Source organism: Amblyomma mixtum, chromosome 10, assembly GCF_055824585.1.
Source record: "Amblyomma mixtum isolate Tamu chromosome 10, ASM5582458v1, whole genome shotgun sequence".
NCBI classification, from domain to species: Eukaryota; Metazoa; Arthropoda; class Arachnida; order Ixodida; family Ixodidae; genus Amblyomma; species Amblyomma mixtum.
In genome coordinates, this window is record NC_143021.1 from 39243471 (window position 1) to 39258862 (window position 15392).

The 15392-nt window shown below is 48.2% G+C and overlaps 1 protein-coding gene across 1 annotated transcript in view; it reads right to left on the reverse strand.

Annotated features, from left to right (window-relative positions):
• The window catches only part of LOC149325623 (innexin shaking-B-like), a 438384-nt gene that overhangs the window by 2130 nt on the left and 420862 nt on the right, over positions 1 to 15392 (reverse strand). Inside the window, exon 2 of the mRNA XM_089562912.1 lies at positions 1 to 2725. This exon is cut by the window's left edge and continues 2130 nt beyond it. The gene's annotated coding sequence lies outside the window, so the exon portion shown is untranslated. The remainder of the gene's footprint in view (positions 2726 to 15392) is intronic.

Genomic DNA, 15392 nt, shown 5'->3' on the forward strand with positions numbered 1-15392 from the left:
ATCTACGTCCATGTCGCGGCAAAGGCCAACAAAGTACTTATTAAACTCGTTCGCTAAACCCTGGTCAGACACCTGTACCCCATTTAATTTCACTGAAGAAATTCCTCTGGCAGCAGTATCATTAGCTATAAGGTTGTCAAGTTTTTTCCAAACAAGGTCACTACGCCCTTTAGTTGATTCGAAATCATTTTCGAAATATTCATTCCTAGCCTTCCGAAGTTCTTTGTTTAGGCGGTTACGATATGCTTTGAAAATAGACAAATCATCCATCTCTTTTGTCCTGATAAATTTATGGTAGAGTCCATTCTTCTTTTTTATTTTAAGCAGGAGATCAGGTGTGAGCCATGGTTTGCGGGTTTTTTTAGTCCGCTTAAAAGTCTTTGTTGGGAAACAGGCAGTGTACATTGGTTTCAATATAGCGAGGAAGTATTCATAAGCCTCGTTCGCGTCACGTTTAGAGAGAATAGCTTCCCAATCGGCTTCAGATGCACGTTGTCTAAAAGCGAGAAGGCTTTCTTCCGTGATCGCTTGATAAGAGAATGACTGTTTAGTCTTATTTTTTAGTTCTCCCTTCAAATACAAGAATATCGGCAGATGATCGCTAATGTCTGAAACAATTACTCCGCATTTAGTTGACTTATTGATAGCGTTTGTTACAAACAGATCTATAAGTGACGATGATCTAGTTGTTATGCGCGTTGGTAGCTGAATCACATTAGAAAGCCCGCTCACTTTTAGTAATAGGTCAAAACTTTTCTTACAACTGTCATTAGAGCACATGTTTATGTTCATGTCTCCACCACAAACAAACGTAAGTCTCTTGTCGATGACAAAGGAAAACAACGACTCAAGGAAACCAAGGAAACAGGAATGCAACCCTGGGGTGGCCGATAACAAACAACGAAAAGAGAATTTTCTGCAAGCACTGATAGAACTTCAAAATCTGCTGTGGTCCGAGTAAACTGCGGTCAAAGATCAGGTTCATGTTCACTTTTAATTAACAAACAAACGCCACCACCACGGCCTACATCACGGTTTAAGAAGAATGTTTGATAGTTGGGAAACCGAGGCACTTCTGAATCATCTGTACACCAGGTTTCTGTTATCATAATAACATTGAATGTAACATCTAATTGTTGTAGCAGGACAGTTAAACTAGGTACTTTGTGTCTAATTGATTGGCCATTTAGATGGAGGCATTTGAAGGACTTTAGAAAGGCTGGGCCAAGATGATTCGCGAAGTCACTTGGTATCACATATCTATCCGAGACGGAATGCATTCTTCGCTAAAGTGTCAAATGAAAAGAGCGAGAAAGAATGGCTCAGGTAAGCTTCGCAAGCTCACTTCCATCAGATACGACAATCGCGTTCGCGCCGTCAATCTTTCTGATAAAAATTTTGCCGTTGTTGTGCCGGACATACTTGTACCCCGCAGTCTTTGCCCATTCTTTCACCTCCTTCAAAAGTTCCCGATTTCGCTTTGTCAAGTTTTCAAAGATCCTTATTTCTTCATCGACGCTGCTTACTAGACGCCTTTTGGACCACCACACATCTCTGACCTTTTGATTTGTGAATCGACAGATGATGCCAGGAATCTTGTCCTTCTTTGCCGGCAGTCGGCGAACAGTACACACATCATTGTCAGATAGCGGTAGTAGGTCATTCTTGACGGCTAGCTCGTTTATCTTAGCTAGCAAGTTTTCGTTTTCAGTTTTTCGGATGCCGTGAAATTCAAGGTTAGGTCGCGTGTTGCGCCATTCGAGGTCATCTAGCTGAAGCGTAAGGCTGTCGAGATTTCGCTCTTCAGTTTCAAGTTTCGCGATTCTTGCCCTGAGATCTTTGATGTCACGTTCATTCTGTTCCGTGCGGGATAACAACTCGGTCATCTGATCAGACATGAACTGAACTGAAGTTTCAATGCCACCTACTGTCTCTCTTAGTGGAAGTAACACATCCAGTTTTTCATTTATGCTTACGAGCATTGACCACAAAGCCTGCTGATTAGGGACTTTCATTTTTTCTACTTTTTCTATGCGAGATTTTCCTGCATTTCTACATTGTTGACACTTACAGCTGCTTCGGTATACTTCGGCCTTCGATTTCAACGTCGCCTCAGAAACACCTGCACAACTGCCAGTGTGATATGCACCATCGCACACACTACAGGATACGCTGTCACCGGTCTCATCCAGCTGCTCTTCGCAGCTAGGGCACTTCGCAGCATCAGACATGAGAACAACTCTGGCAGCAGCAGCAGCAACAACAAAAGCAGATAAAAAAAGAAGCGTGCAAGCACAAACCTGTAACAGTACAGTAAATTAGGACAATAATGGAATTGAGTGGGCGAGTTGGTTTTCCATCTTGACAGTGAAATTGGCGCTCAAAAGGACAAGGACGTCAAGGATGTCTTTCCTTTTCTGTCGTCCTTTTGAGCGCTTTCACTGTCAAGATGAAATTAGGACGTAGGTTCCGTGGCCACCGCTGCTGCCAAAAAGTCCTCCGCAGCTCGATGATGCCAATTTATAGCCGCAGACTGCAGTGCCACTTGACAGGGGGTGTCCAGGAGCGGTGATGTGGCAAGGTGTCACATGTGCCATCCACGTAAGCTGTCCATGTCATGGAAGCCAGCAGCGCCAGGCGGGATGCAGCAGTTCAGTTGCGATGACAGAACACGCGTGGAAACCACAGGTGTCGTAGGGGAGGCTCTTCCGTGCGCACAGTAGCTCTGTAACAGTGCAGGAGTGAAATTAGGACGTAGTTTCCGTGGCCACCGCTGCTGCCAAAAAAATATGCGAAGCATATTACTAGAGCTACACTACAGCCCGTCGAGCGCGGCGGTGGAGCTACCATTGACCACGTGACCGCGTGACCTTTAGCGTGACCACGTGACACCACGTGACAACATGACGTCACAGCAGAGGAGTGATGGGCTGCCGGCTCGCGCGGTCGGCCGCGGCGGTGGAGGCTCCACATCAGAGGCGCTGCAGCTGCCCACGTGACGCTACAGCAGCGGTATAAAGCTGAGCTTGCCTCGCTCTCCGGGTGGGAGTGGTGAAAACTTTTAATTGATGAAATAGAGTTTGGAAGCCACAGAGTGGCCCGCTACATGGTCGGCGTCCCTAGTCCGGGACACCGCATGACGAGGCCCCGTCTCTCGCCCGTTTCACCAGAGCCCTTTGGGACTCAAGCGAGGAGCAGTTGAGGAGGGCAGTCTCCCATGCCTCTCTGGAAGGGGTAGGGGAAGGGGGGAGGTGGGGATTTTGAGTACATGCGCACACCATGTGGAAGATATCACAGGTCTCCCCACAGTGTGGGCATCGCCCATCCGTGTTAGGATCGTAATGTTTTATTGTTGCAGGACAGAGTAGAGTACCTGTCTGCAGGCGCCTTAAAGTTCGCTCCTCCGTCTTACTCAGCCCTATTGCAGGGGCCGGGAAAAGGCGGTGGTTGTCGCTATAATGTGTTAATATTTCCCTGAATCGCAGCAGCGGCTGGTTAGTCTCCGAGCCAGAAGAGCTGGGATGAGGAGCCCGGTGAGTAAGCGCTCGGGCAGCCGCGTCAGCGGCCTCATTACCTCGTAAGCCCTGGTGGCCAGGAGCCCAAATGATTCGTTTGGGTGTTGGATCAGTGGCAGTCCGTCGTAGAATACAAGCAGCTAAGGGGGAGATCTCCCCTGCCAAGTAATGTTCACATGCTTTTCGGGAGTCCGTGATGATTATTCTCGAATTGGCGTGGGCGGCAGCAAGCGCTATCGCTACTTCCTCGGCTCGCATTGAATTCGGGGCTGGAAAGGAGAGTCCATCAACGTGCATTTCCTGGTGAACGACAGCGGCCGAGTAAAATCCCGTGGGCGATGGCCCTGCTACGTCTACATAATATACACCGGGTCGGGAGCCGTGTTGTCTCTCAAGAGCCCGAGCCCGCGCTTGTCGTCTGTTTTCATGCATGTCGGTGTCCATGTTACGGGGGAGGCGGCCAGGTTTTGGGATGCCGCCTAGAAGCAGGGCTGATTTGAACGAGAAGCGAAAGCTTCAGCGTGCCACAGAGACCGATGAAGAGCGGGATGAACGTCTGGCTAAGCGGCGTGCTCAATATGCGGCTCGGCGACAACGTTCTACAACAACTGAAGAACAAAGCGAGGAACTTTACCAAGCCTAGCCATCAATATGCTCCGCATCTGTCTAGGCTTAACCTTAGCTAAGCCTCAGCCATTTTTCTTACGGCCTTCGCAATGGGGGTCTGTTTCCGCCTCTCACCGCACCGCGGTGGGGTCGCCACTGCCCCACCGCTCCGCCGCTGTTTCCGCCGTTCACGCGAAAGGAGAACGCGCGCCAGCTCGGTAACCGTGGCGGTAAGAGTCAGGTCCTGATATTTCACCCCTATGCATTATTCAAAGACCGTGCAATCAGACTCTACGATTTGACATCAGAGATTTATAAAATAACGGAATAATTACCGCGCGGCAGCGCACGCTCTCCTTCAATATGACTGCACTGTCGCATAAGGAGCCTTTCGGTGAAATTGACAGCAACAGTTCTTACCCCTAAAGTTTGCACAAAAACAAATCTATCAGCCTCATCCGTTCGTCTACTGACAGGTTTTAACCAGTGTGCAGATTTATAAGTGACCTGAAGCGATTGCGTCACCGCTTCCTAAGGATTCCGAAGCGTAAATATAGCTCATGAAATCTCAAGCGCTGCCGTTTTCGTTTCGCAGGAAAACGGCTTCAGCGAGAAATCACGATGCGGCAAGAGTTAAGAGAAAAGAAAACAATTTTATTCACAGCTAAATGCAAGTTGTCCAATGCAGAGCGGTCATCCACAAATTGAATATGTTTTACATTCAGAACATATCAGTTGGCTTAAATACTGTACATATCTAGTCTCGCGAATTGCGCACATCTATTACAGGTTTAGTTGGTTTAGTAGATTGATCAACAACTTCCCATCAAAGAATCAGGCATGGACAACGCTGTAGAAGTGAGAAGAGCGGCAAAAAAAGAAAAATTATTCTCCTCAAACACTGCATATTCTTTTGAAACTGTAGCCGCAATATATCCACATAGGTACGACCGGCGGTAGGAATGTTCACAGTCTGAAAAACTTTCCTTGACGGTTTATGCACATATAATTAGCTGGCTTCTCGTTCCTGTCGGTGACTGTCTTGGTGTAGTTAACAAGTAGTATTCTTAGAAATTTCTCAGATATTAAAGGAGCAGACCTTATGGCATGGCTGCTGTCGATTCCTTCTGGACAACCGCACAACGAGAGTGAGATGTCCCGAAGACGGACAGCGGTCCTGGTTGGGTGTTTGTCTTTGCGCTGTTTTCTTGCATGTGTTCGTGCCTTAACAGTGCGTTAACGGCTTCGCGGAATGCACACGATGTTCGGGAGTAAAACCTTGCGGGCGGCGGCGTGACTCGTTGAGTTTTAAAGAAATAGTCGAGCCTGCTTAACGGCCAGAGTGTCTCCCAGCCCCATGCTACCCCGTATTCCTGACAACCTGACGACAAAGAGAAAGCAATAAATATGGCGGCATTGAAACTGCACACAACCGCAGGACAATCGCGCGCCAGAAGACAACAATGTCAATTAGTTCCTGTCAGCGTAATCTAAAGTAGAAGCAAAAGCGTGATGGGCCTGAGGCAGGGGCAGCGTTGTGACAGGGCTGTGATTAACAAATGACAGCGATCTGCAGTTTCAATTAGAGTCATATGTGGTGGGCCTCGCTGGGCCAGCCAGTCACGCGGCATGGCATCGCTTGCTTAATCGGCTTTGCTTTGCGTGGAAGATGTGGCTGCAGCGTACATGGGCATCATTCACACTTTGAATCTGGCCTATCGGCGGTGCGTCATCTACCGCATTGTAAGGGATCGTTAGTGTACGTGTGTACCTTTTTGTTGTTGTGCATCTCTTTGCCATCTCGAGTGCCTAAACTTTTATATGCAATGTAAATAGCTGTACATATACTTCAAGTATTCGCCTTACCCCTGCGTGTCAACTCATCGCAAGACCGTCTCTGACGGGGCACCCCTGGTGCGAAGATCAAGCTTCAGTTTTCGAGTTGAACCAACCGTCTCGGGCGGGGCACCTCTGGTGCGAGGAAAGAGAACCTGAACTTCACTCGCATGTTGACTACAACTGACCGACCAAGCGCCAATGTACTGGTTCGGATCTCTCTGTTCGCCTCCGTGAAAATGATTGAGGCCGTGCGGATAAAACTGGCCGCAATTGCTTTCGTAACGCGAGGTTTACGGGCCCAAGAAAGATGGACGATGCTGTGCTCCAGACGCACCAGACGCACGTAGGTTTCCGGCAGGACGTCGCTGATGCTGTTGTCTGGACCTAATGCCGCCTGCATGAATCCGCCGCGATGGCTCAGTGGTTGAAGTGCTCAGCCAGAAGACGCGGGTTCAGTTCCGGGCCGCGTTTTGACGCTAACGTCCGAATTTTGCTATAAAAGCTCTACGTGTGAACTTCCTGGCAGAGCATTTGCTTTCTGTTTCCTTTCGTTTCTGTGAATCGTCCACCGAGAAGCAGCGGGAAAGAAGCAGGAAACCAGGCGATCACCGTCCGCCGCCGCAGAAGCAGGCGAGGAGAGAGCGGTGGGGTCGTCGCGCCCCTGGCGGCGGCGGACGGCGTAACCCCCGAAGGAAAACTCGCATTGCTTCCGCGGCGAATGCGAAGGCCGTAGGAAAAAGTGTCTGGAGAGAGTTTTTTTTTCCTGCATTTAGTGACGATTGTGAAAAAAGCACTACCAGTACGTTTTTTTTTCTTGAAGGAAGAAAACTTAAAATACAGGAAAATCTTAAAGCTGGCACAAAGCTGAAGAACTGCAGAATTGCCGTTACTATTTTGGCTATGTACACGGTAGAGTACTAAATGCATGGCGTACGTATAGTTCGGCTAAAACAACTATAGGCACTTATTAATTTTGGTGGCATGTTCTCTTCACTATAATGATGCATAGATGCTAGGCATGAATAGCCTACGACCGCCAAATAATTTATAATCGAGCTTTTCTCTCATGCTATTTCGGTTTCAACAGTCGAACGATGGCTGTGAATTCAGTAACGCATGTTGACGGGCTTCTCACAATCTGAAACAAATCGTGGAAGAAGACATGAGGGTAACACTCGAATCCCGGTCACTTTTGGACTTGGTGTTTCTTTCGGCCAGAGTGGGTGAATATATTGTGTCTGTTAGAGACGGGATATCTGGCCATAAAATGGTTTCTGGACACATTCCGATCAGAACAAGCACTCCTGGCCAACCCTTTGTACCTGTGCAATTTAAGGATTATGGACAGGCAGACGACCCATCCATTCAAGATTTTTTAGAAATGTGCTTTAGTGAATTCGAACTTGTCTGCGATTGTGAACCGGTGGAAGACCTACGGCTACGTTTCAAGAATATTATAAAACATTGCGTTGACAGATTCGTTCGAACTCGAGAAAAGAAAACAAAACCCTGTAAACCTTGGATTAATCGATCTATTAACACATCAAGCGCAAGATAAAGCTGCTGCGTAGTAGAAAAGACAGCTCAACTGAGGCATTGAAATTTTGAAGGAGTTTAAAAACGGCTCTGATGGAATCAAAAGAGCAATTGTTTAATCAAAAATTCAACAGCTTCGTCAAAACGGCGCCTCGGAACTTTTGGCTTTAGCTTAGTGGCAATAAAGGGAAATAAATAGAATTCAAATTCATCATCATCATCATAATTATCAGCATCCTGACTACGCCCACTGCAGGGCAAATGCCTCTGCCATGTCTCTCCAATTAACCCTGTCCTTAGCTAGCCGCATCCACCATATTTCCGCAAATTTCTTAATCTCATCCGCCCAACTAATTTTCTGCCGCCCCCTGCTACGTTTGCCTTGTCTTGGAATCCACTCCGTTACCCTTAAAGACCACCGGTTATCTTGCCTTCGCATTATACATGCCCTGCCCAAGCCCACTTCTTCCTCTTGATTTTAACTAGGATATCATTAACGCACGTTTGTTCTCTCACCCACTCCGCCCGCTTCCGATCTCTTAACGTTACACCTATCATTTTTCTTTCCATAGCTCGCTGCGTTGTCCTTAACTTAAGCTGAACCCTCTTTGTTAGCCTCCACGTTTCTTTCCCATAGGTGAGTACCGGTACACCTGTTGTATACTTTTCTCTTGGGGGATATTGGTAAACTGCCATTAATGATCTGAAATAACCTGCCATATGCCCTCCACCCAATTCTTATTCTTCTAGTTATTTCCTTCTCATGATCTTGATCAGCTTCCACTACCTGCCCTAAATAGACATATTCTCTTACTACTTCCTGCACCTGGCTACGAACTGAAGTGAAGTGATGCCTTTATTTCATAGCAAAGTGTACAAAAAAGAAGTCAATCTAAGCACATAGTGCTTGTTAGAAGTCCAGGCAGCCAGTGTTGCATCCTTAAACTAGGATATAACGCAATATACATTCATAATATTCACATAACGGGAAAAAATAATAATACAAGGTAAATACAAGTAATACAATCCTATTCGAACAAAATATAAAAACGAGAAAATAAAAAAAAAACGAAAAAAGAAACCCGTCAAGTTCCCCACTTGGCAAAAAACAAACAAACTGCGAACTGCTGTTCCCTTGCTAGACAGTTGAACATTACTTTGGTTTTCTGCATGTTAATTTTTAGCCCCACCGTTCTGCTCTGACTGTCTTTCATTGATCATGCTTTGCAGTTCATGTCCTGAGTGACTTAGCAAGGCAATGTCGTCAGCGCTGGTTTCCGCCGAAATTCCGGTATCCGCCGACAACCATGACGTTACCGCACTCGTGGATACCGGCGCCGATTTTTCTGTAATGAGCAGGCGGTTAGCCACGGCCCTGAGGAAGGTTCTAATCCCTTGGTCCGGGCAGCAGATCCGGACAGCTGGTGGCCATGTCGTAACTCCGATTGGTGTCTGCACTTCGCAAATCCAGATCCGCGGTGTTACTTTCCCTGGTTGCTTTGCTGTGTTACCGGAGTGCTCCAAGGACCTCATACTCGGTTTGGATTCCCTTCAGGAGTATGGTGCCGTCATCAATCTTCAGGAGCTAATCGTGTCGTTTTTCACCCAAGGCCCTGTCGACGACGATACCGTGCCACGCAGGCCTAAATTGTGCGTCTGTGATGACCAGGTGTTGATCCCGTCAAGAGCCAGCATGCTTGTTACCGTAGAGTGCGATAACAGCCCCAGCACTCGTGGCATCGCTGAAACCAACATCTCGCTGCTCCTGGGTCGGCAAGTGTGTGTAGCTCGCGGAATTATTGAATTGAACAGTGGGCGAACCGAACTTTTGGTGACCAATTTTGGTTCTGAACCTCAGTGTTTGCCTGGCAAAACAGCTATTGCGTATTTCGAAGAACTTTGTGAATTCGCGGGACAGCACGCGTTGTCCGAAATCCCGGCATCAGTGGAGGCGCCGACCACTCCCATAAAGACCGACGTGAACCCGAACCTCCCGTCTCATCAGAAACGCTGCCTGGAGGGCATTATCGAATCTTTCTGCGACTGCTTTGCTTCGACCTCCAAGGTCAGGCAGACTATGCTCACAAAGCACCGCATTATTGTTGACGCAAACCAGCGACCGTTATGCCAGCCGCCTTATCGGGTCTCTTCGAAGGAACGTGACGCCATTCGCCGGCAAGTTCAAGAAATGCTCCAGGACGACGTAATACAGCCGTCGACGAGCCCGTGGGCATCGCCTGTTGTTCTTGTGGCGAAGAAGGATGGGACCCTACGGTTCTGTGTTGATTACAGGCGTCTAAACAAAGTCACCAAAAAGGACGTTTATCCTCTGCCACGGATTGATGACTCCCTGGACCGGCTACGTCACGCCACGTACTTCTCGTCGCTCGATTTACGTAGTGGCTATTGGCAAATCGAGGTGGACGAGCGCGACCGGGAAAAGACCGCCTTTATTACACCGGATGGTCTGTACGAATTCCGGGTGCTCCCTTTCGGACTGTGCTCGGCTCCTGCCACCTTCCAGCGGATGATGGACACCGTGCTTGCCGACCTAAAATGGCAGTCCTGCCTCGTGTACCTGGATGGCGTTGACATCTTCTCCGCCACGTTCGAAGAGCACTTGAGGCGCTTGCGTGCCGTGTTCGCCGCAATTCGTCCGGCTGGTCTTTCCCTCAAGCCCGAAAAGTGTCACTTGGCTTTCCAGGAGTTGAAGTTTCTGGGCCACATCGTGAGCGCTAAGGGAGTTAGCCCTGATCCCGATAAGACAGCCGCTGTCGCTGCTTTTCCCATGCCAACCGATAAGCGAAGTGTGCGCCGCTTTCTGGGTCTCTGCGCCTATTATCGACGTTTTGTGCGGAACTTCTCCCAGATCGCTGAGCCCCTCATCCGCCCCACGAAAGATGCCGAATCGTTCTTGTGGGGCCAGGAGCAACAACAGGCCTTCGAAGACCTCCGCACTCGTCTGCAAAGTACGCCCATCCTTGGCCACTTCGACGAGTCAGCCGACACTGAACTGCACACAGACGCCAGCAACATCGGCCTCGGTGCGGTCCTAGTGCAGTGGCAGGATGGTCTCGAACGCGTAATCGCATGCGCAAGCCGCACCTTGTCACGCTCGGAGGCGAACTATTCCACCACTGAAAAAGAATGCCTGGCAATTGTGTGGGCAGTGACCAAATTTCGTCCGTACTTATACGGCCGCCCTTTTAGAGTCGTCAGTGACTCTAACTCCACTAACTCTTGTGATGTAATGCAAATCATGCACACGCGCCTAGCCGGACAGATGCCGCCCCCATTTCTGTTACCTAACCGCATGCCTATATAACCGCTCGCTTTCTTGAATAAAGGTCATTCATGCACCATGCTTCTTCGTGTCCACATGGTGTCAGAAGTGGCCGGTTAGCGACCGCGCAACGCAACCGGGCAACGTAACCGACGGGAGAAGCACGGCAATCCGGGAGGCCTGGGTAATTGCATCGGACCAGAGCCATGACAGATGCCGATAAGCACCGCGCCCAGACCCCCGTCACTTCGCTGCTGCCACCACCGAGGGCCCTGGATACAGCGGGAGATGTCTGGCATAGCTGGAAAGCATGGAGGCAAGAGTCTTCTCAGCTGCAACCTACCAACAACCGAAAGAGGTACAGGCAGCCACTTTTCTCATCAGTATTGGAGAAGATGCACGCAAAACGTACAACACTTTCGTATTTGATGCTGGAGAGGATAAAAGCGACATTTCTGTACTGAAGCGAACGTTTGAAGCGTTCTACAAACCAGCACTAAACCTAGCTTATCACGAGTTTCGATATGGAAAGCGTGACCAGAAGGAAGACGAACATTTTAACGATTGGTTAACGGAGCTGCGTGTTCTAGCAAAAAGCTGTGAATTCGGTGAGCTGGAAGAACGCATGCTAAGAAGCAGAATCATTCTGGGAATGAGAGACAAGAAACTTCAAGAAACTTCAAGAAACTTCAAGAAACGCTTCTTTCAGAAAATGCTTCCTTGGCCAAAACTGTCGAAATGTGTCGAGCTCGGGAACATGGCAAAGAGCAAAGTGAAGAAATACACTCCAGCAAGAACCGTCAAGTGGCGGTCAATGCAGTCCTCCAAATGAAAAGTCGCTGTAACAAATGTGCTCGTGTTCACAACAGTGAAACATGCCCTGCAAAGGGACGCATGCGCTTAAAATGTGGCAAAAGAAACCATTTTGCAGTTGCGTGCAAAACGAAGAGCGCTAATCTCTGCGTAAAAGAGCAAAAAGTGGCGTCACTGGAAGCGAATTCAGACGGATAGGCAGATAATTTCTGGTTGGAAACTTTATCGCAAAGCAGCAAGAAAGACGACCGCTGGACTGCAATCGTGAAAATAAAAGAACCGCCCGTTGCCTGCAAGCTTGATACATGAGCCAATTGTTCGGTCATATCACGCAGCCAGCTGCAGAAGATAACTCAAAAGCAACCCGAAAACTGCGCTGTCGGGCTAAACACATTTTTTGGCGTTCAGAAAAGAGCAACGAAACGTAGTCACCTTCATGTGACCGGACCCGAGGGAACATTTGAAAGGACATTCTTCTTAATAGAAGACGACATACCCGTGACTCTTAGCGGCTTAGTTGCCGAGAAGCTGGGCTTGATTCGCCGAATTGCTTCACTGGAGCACCAAGAGATGTACGACGTAGTCAAGCCGTATAAAGACGTCTTCTCCGGATTAGGCGAGCTCAAGGGTGTCGTCTACCACCTGAAGCTCAAGCAAGGTCCCCGAGGAGTGGTCAAAGCAGCACGCCGGATTCCGTTCGCAGTCGAGGACAGAGTAAAGGCGGAACTGGACCGCATGGAAGCAGCCGGAGTAGTTTCCAAGGTGACCGAGCCAACCGAGTGGTCCAGCCACATGGTTACCGTCATAAAGAACGACAAGGTACGCATATGTCTCGATCCATCTGATTTGAAAAAAGCGCTGCTGAGGGAACATTATCCTATGCCAACGCTAGACACGTCATTAGGTTTTTCTTTCAATTTTTTTTGGCGCATTTTACCGCGTATATATACATGTATTTTCCATGAATAAATTTAGTTGTAAGCCAGCGCTGTGTGTGTCTTTTCAATCTGTGTCCCTGTCTTTTGCGCTGTTTTAAAGAATCATGGTTCACCAACTAGCCTGCACGTCTACCCTTGTAAGCTAGAAGATATTGCACCGTCTCTGTGTGGAGCACAATACTTTTCGACTTTGGATGCCGCTACGGGATTTCGGCAGATAAAACTGGGAGCAGAAAGCTCCAAAATTTGCACAATGAGCACTCCGTACGGTCGTTACAGGTTCCTACGTATGCCTTTCGGCATTTCTTCGGCTCCCGAAATATTTCAGCGCGCCATGTACAAAGTACTAGAAGGTCTCACTGGCACAGCAGTCGTAATGGACGACATTCTAGTCTGGGGTCGAACTAAAGAAGAGCATGACGCAAATCTTGTCAATGTGCTAACAAGATGTCAAGAGCACCACTTGAAACTGAACAAAAAAAAAGTGTAACTTCTTGCAGGAATCCGTCAAGTACCTAGGCCACGTGTTGACGCGCGACGGGTTGAGCCTGGATCCAGGGAGACTGGAAGGTATTTTCCACGTGCAGGCCCCTTGCAACCGGAAAGAGCTACAGACATTCTTGGGTATGGTGATCTCCGTTTCGCGCTTCATTCCTAATATGTCAACGCTCATAGCATCGCCCCGAGAGCTTTTGCAAAAGAATTCCACATGGGCTTGGGAAGACAGGCATCAAAAGAGCTTTGAAGCACTGCGCGAAGCACTAGCAACGGCTCCCATATTGGCATATTACCAGAAGGGCAAACCAATCACCCTATCTGTAGACGCCAGCCAAAACGGAATTGGCGCTGTGATAATGCAGGATGGACACCCCTTAGCTTACCCATGTCGCTCGCTGACAGAAGCACAGCAAAGGTACGCGCAGATAGAGAAAGAGATGCTAGCAATCGTCCACGGCTGTGAAAAATTCAGACTACATTTTTGGGCAGCCAGAAGTCATTGTGGAATCTGATCACAAGCCGCTCGAAACGATGTTCAAGAAGCCATTATGCCCCTCCGCCTGCAGCGTAAGCGTCTAAACCAACAAAAATACCATATAAGTGTGACGTACACTCCGGGAAAACAACTGTTCATCGCTGACGCGTTATCACGTTTTCCTAATAAAGCACAGCTCGTAGAACAGTGCACGCAATTCCACGTTAACACTATCGCTTGTCTTCAAGCTTCAGACAGGCGCCTGGAGCAAGTTCTGCGGGAGACGGACCGTGACCCAAGCATGGTGAAACTTTGCCAGTATGAGAGCACAGTGTGGCCCATTGACAAGGCTGACGTCACTCCCGAGCTACGCAGCTACTGGAGCTTCCGCGACGAGCTGCATACTGAATCCGGCCTTGTGTTCCGGAGCAATCGCCTTTTCATTCCTGCCAGACTGCGCAGTGAGGTACTGGCTTCTCTTCATGCTGCGCACACTGGAGCAGAAACATGAAGGCACGCGCCCGAACCGTTGTCTTCTGGCCAAGTATAAACAGCGATATTGAGGAAGTCGCTCAACGCTGTCAAACATGCCAAAAGTACAAATCAAGAAATGCGCGACAACCGCTGTTAAGTCACGAGATACCAACTCTGCCCTGGGAGTCGGTAGGAGCTGATATTTGTCATCACGACGGTGCCGAGTACTTAGTTGTTGTTGACTTCTACTCTTTCTTTTTTGAAATCAGGCTTGTGCAAGCGCCGTCAGCTAACAAGGTTATTGCAGCATTCCATGACATCTTAGCAACACATGGTTTCCCAAGGCGACTTTGCACAGACAACGGACCACCCTTCAGTAGCCAACCGCAGCAAACCACAAACCTCCCATAGATGTCCATATTGAGTCTGAACGTCTATGTACCAAAGCAAAATCTCTCAGACGTCTTATCTACCAACCTTTTTTCGTGGAAAAGCTGGAGACGTACCCACGACATTATATTTGCCGTAACCTAGAGTCCTAGTAGATATTACTTGTCACGTCTTGGGCATGTAAGTGAGATATATAATTTAAGAATGCCATATTTTTCAATCGTTAGATATTTAGTGTTGCCTTACTGCATATAAAGTTGGAAATCGCTGTTGACTACAAATTGGAGGCACGACCAGCACTGCCTGTGTTTTTGTTTTTTTTTGTGCTCGCTTCACGGCAACATTATCCTACCTAGAAAGAAGAAAAATACGGGAAGTAGTGAAGACAAATCTGAATGCACACGCATCAGGTTTCTGACTCAACTGTACGCAGTTGGTTTGACATGCCAGTCACTTTGTTCAGGATTCGCATTGTTATTTCATTACTATTCTTACATTCAATTTATACCTTATGCTACAGCGTGCAAGCTATCTCAACCACACTGATAAGTGAGGACACACTAAAAGAAGTTTTTGTTATTTAGCAGCCAGGACTATATCATCATCATCATCATCAGCCTGACTACATCCACTGCAGGGCAAAGGCCTCTCCCATGTCTCTCCAATTAACCCTGTCCTTTGCCAGTTGCCGCCACTGTATCCCCGCAAACTTCTTAATCTCATCCGCCCACCTAACTTTCTGCCGTCCCCTGCTACGTTTGCTTTCTCTTGGAATCCACTCCGTTACCCTTAAGGACCAGCGGTTATCTTGCCTTCGCATTACATGCCCTGCCCAAGCCCATTTCTTCCTCTTGATTTCAACTAAGATGTCATTAACCCGCGTTTGTTCCCTCACCCACTCCGCCCGCTTTCGATCTCTTAACGTTACACCTATCATTTTCCTTTCCATAGCTCGCTGCGTTGTTCTTAACTTAAGCTGAACCCTCTTTGTTAGCCTCCACGTTTCTGCCCCATAGGTGATTACC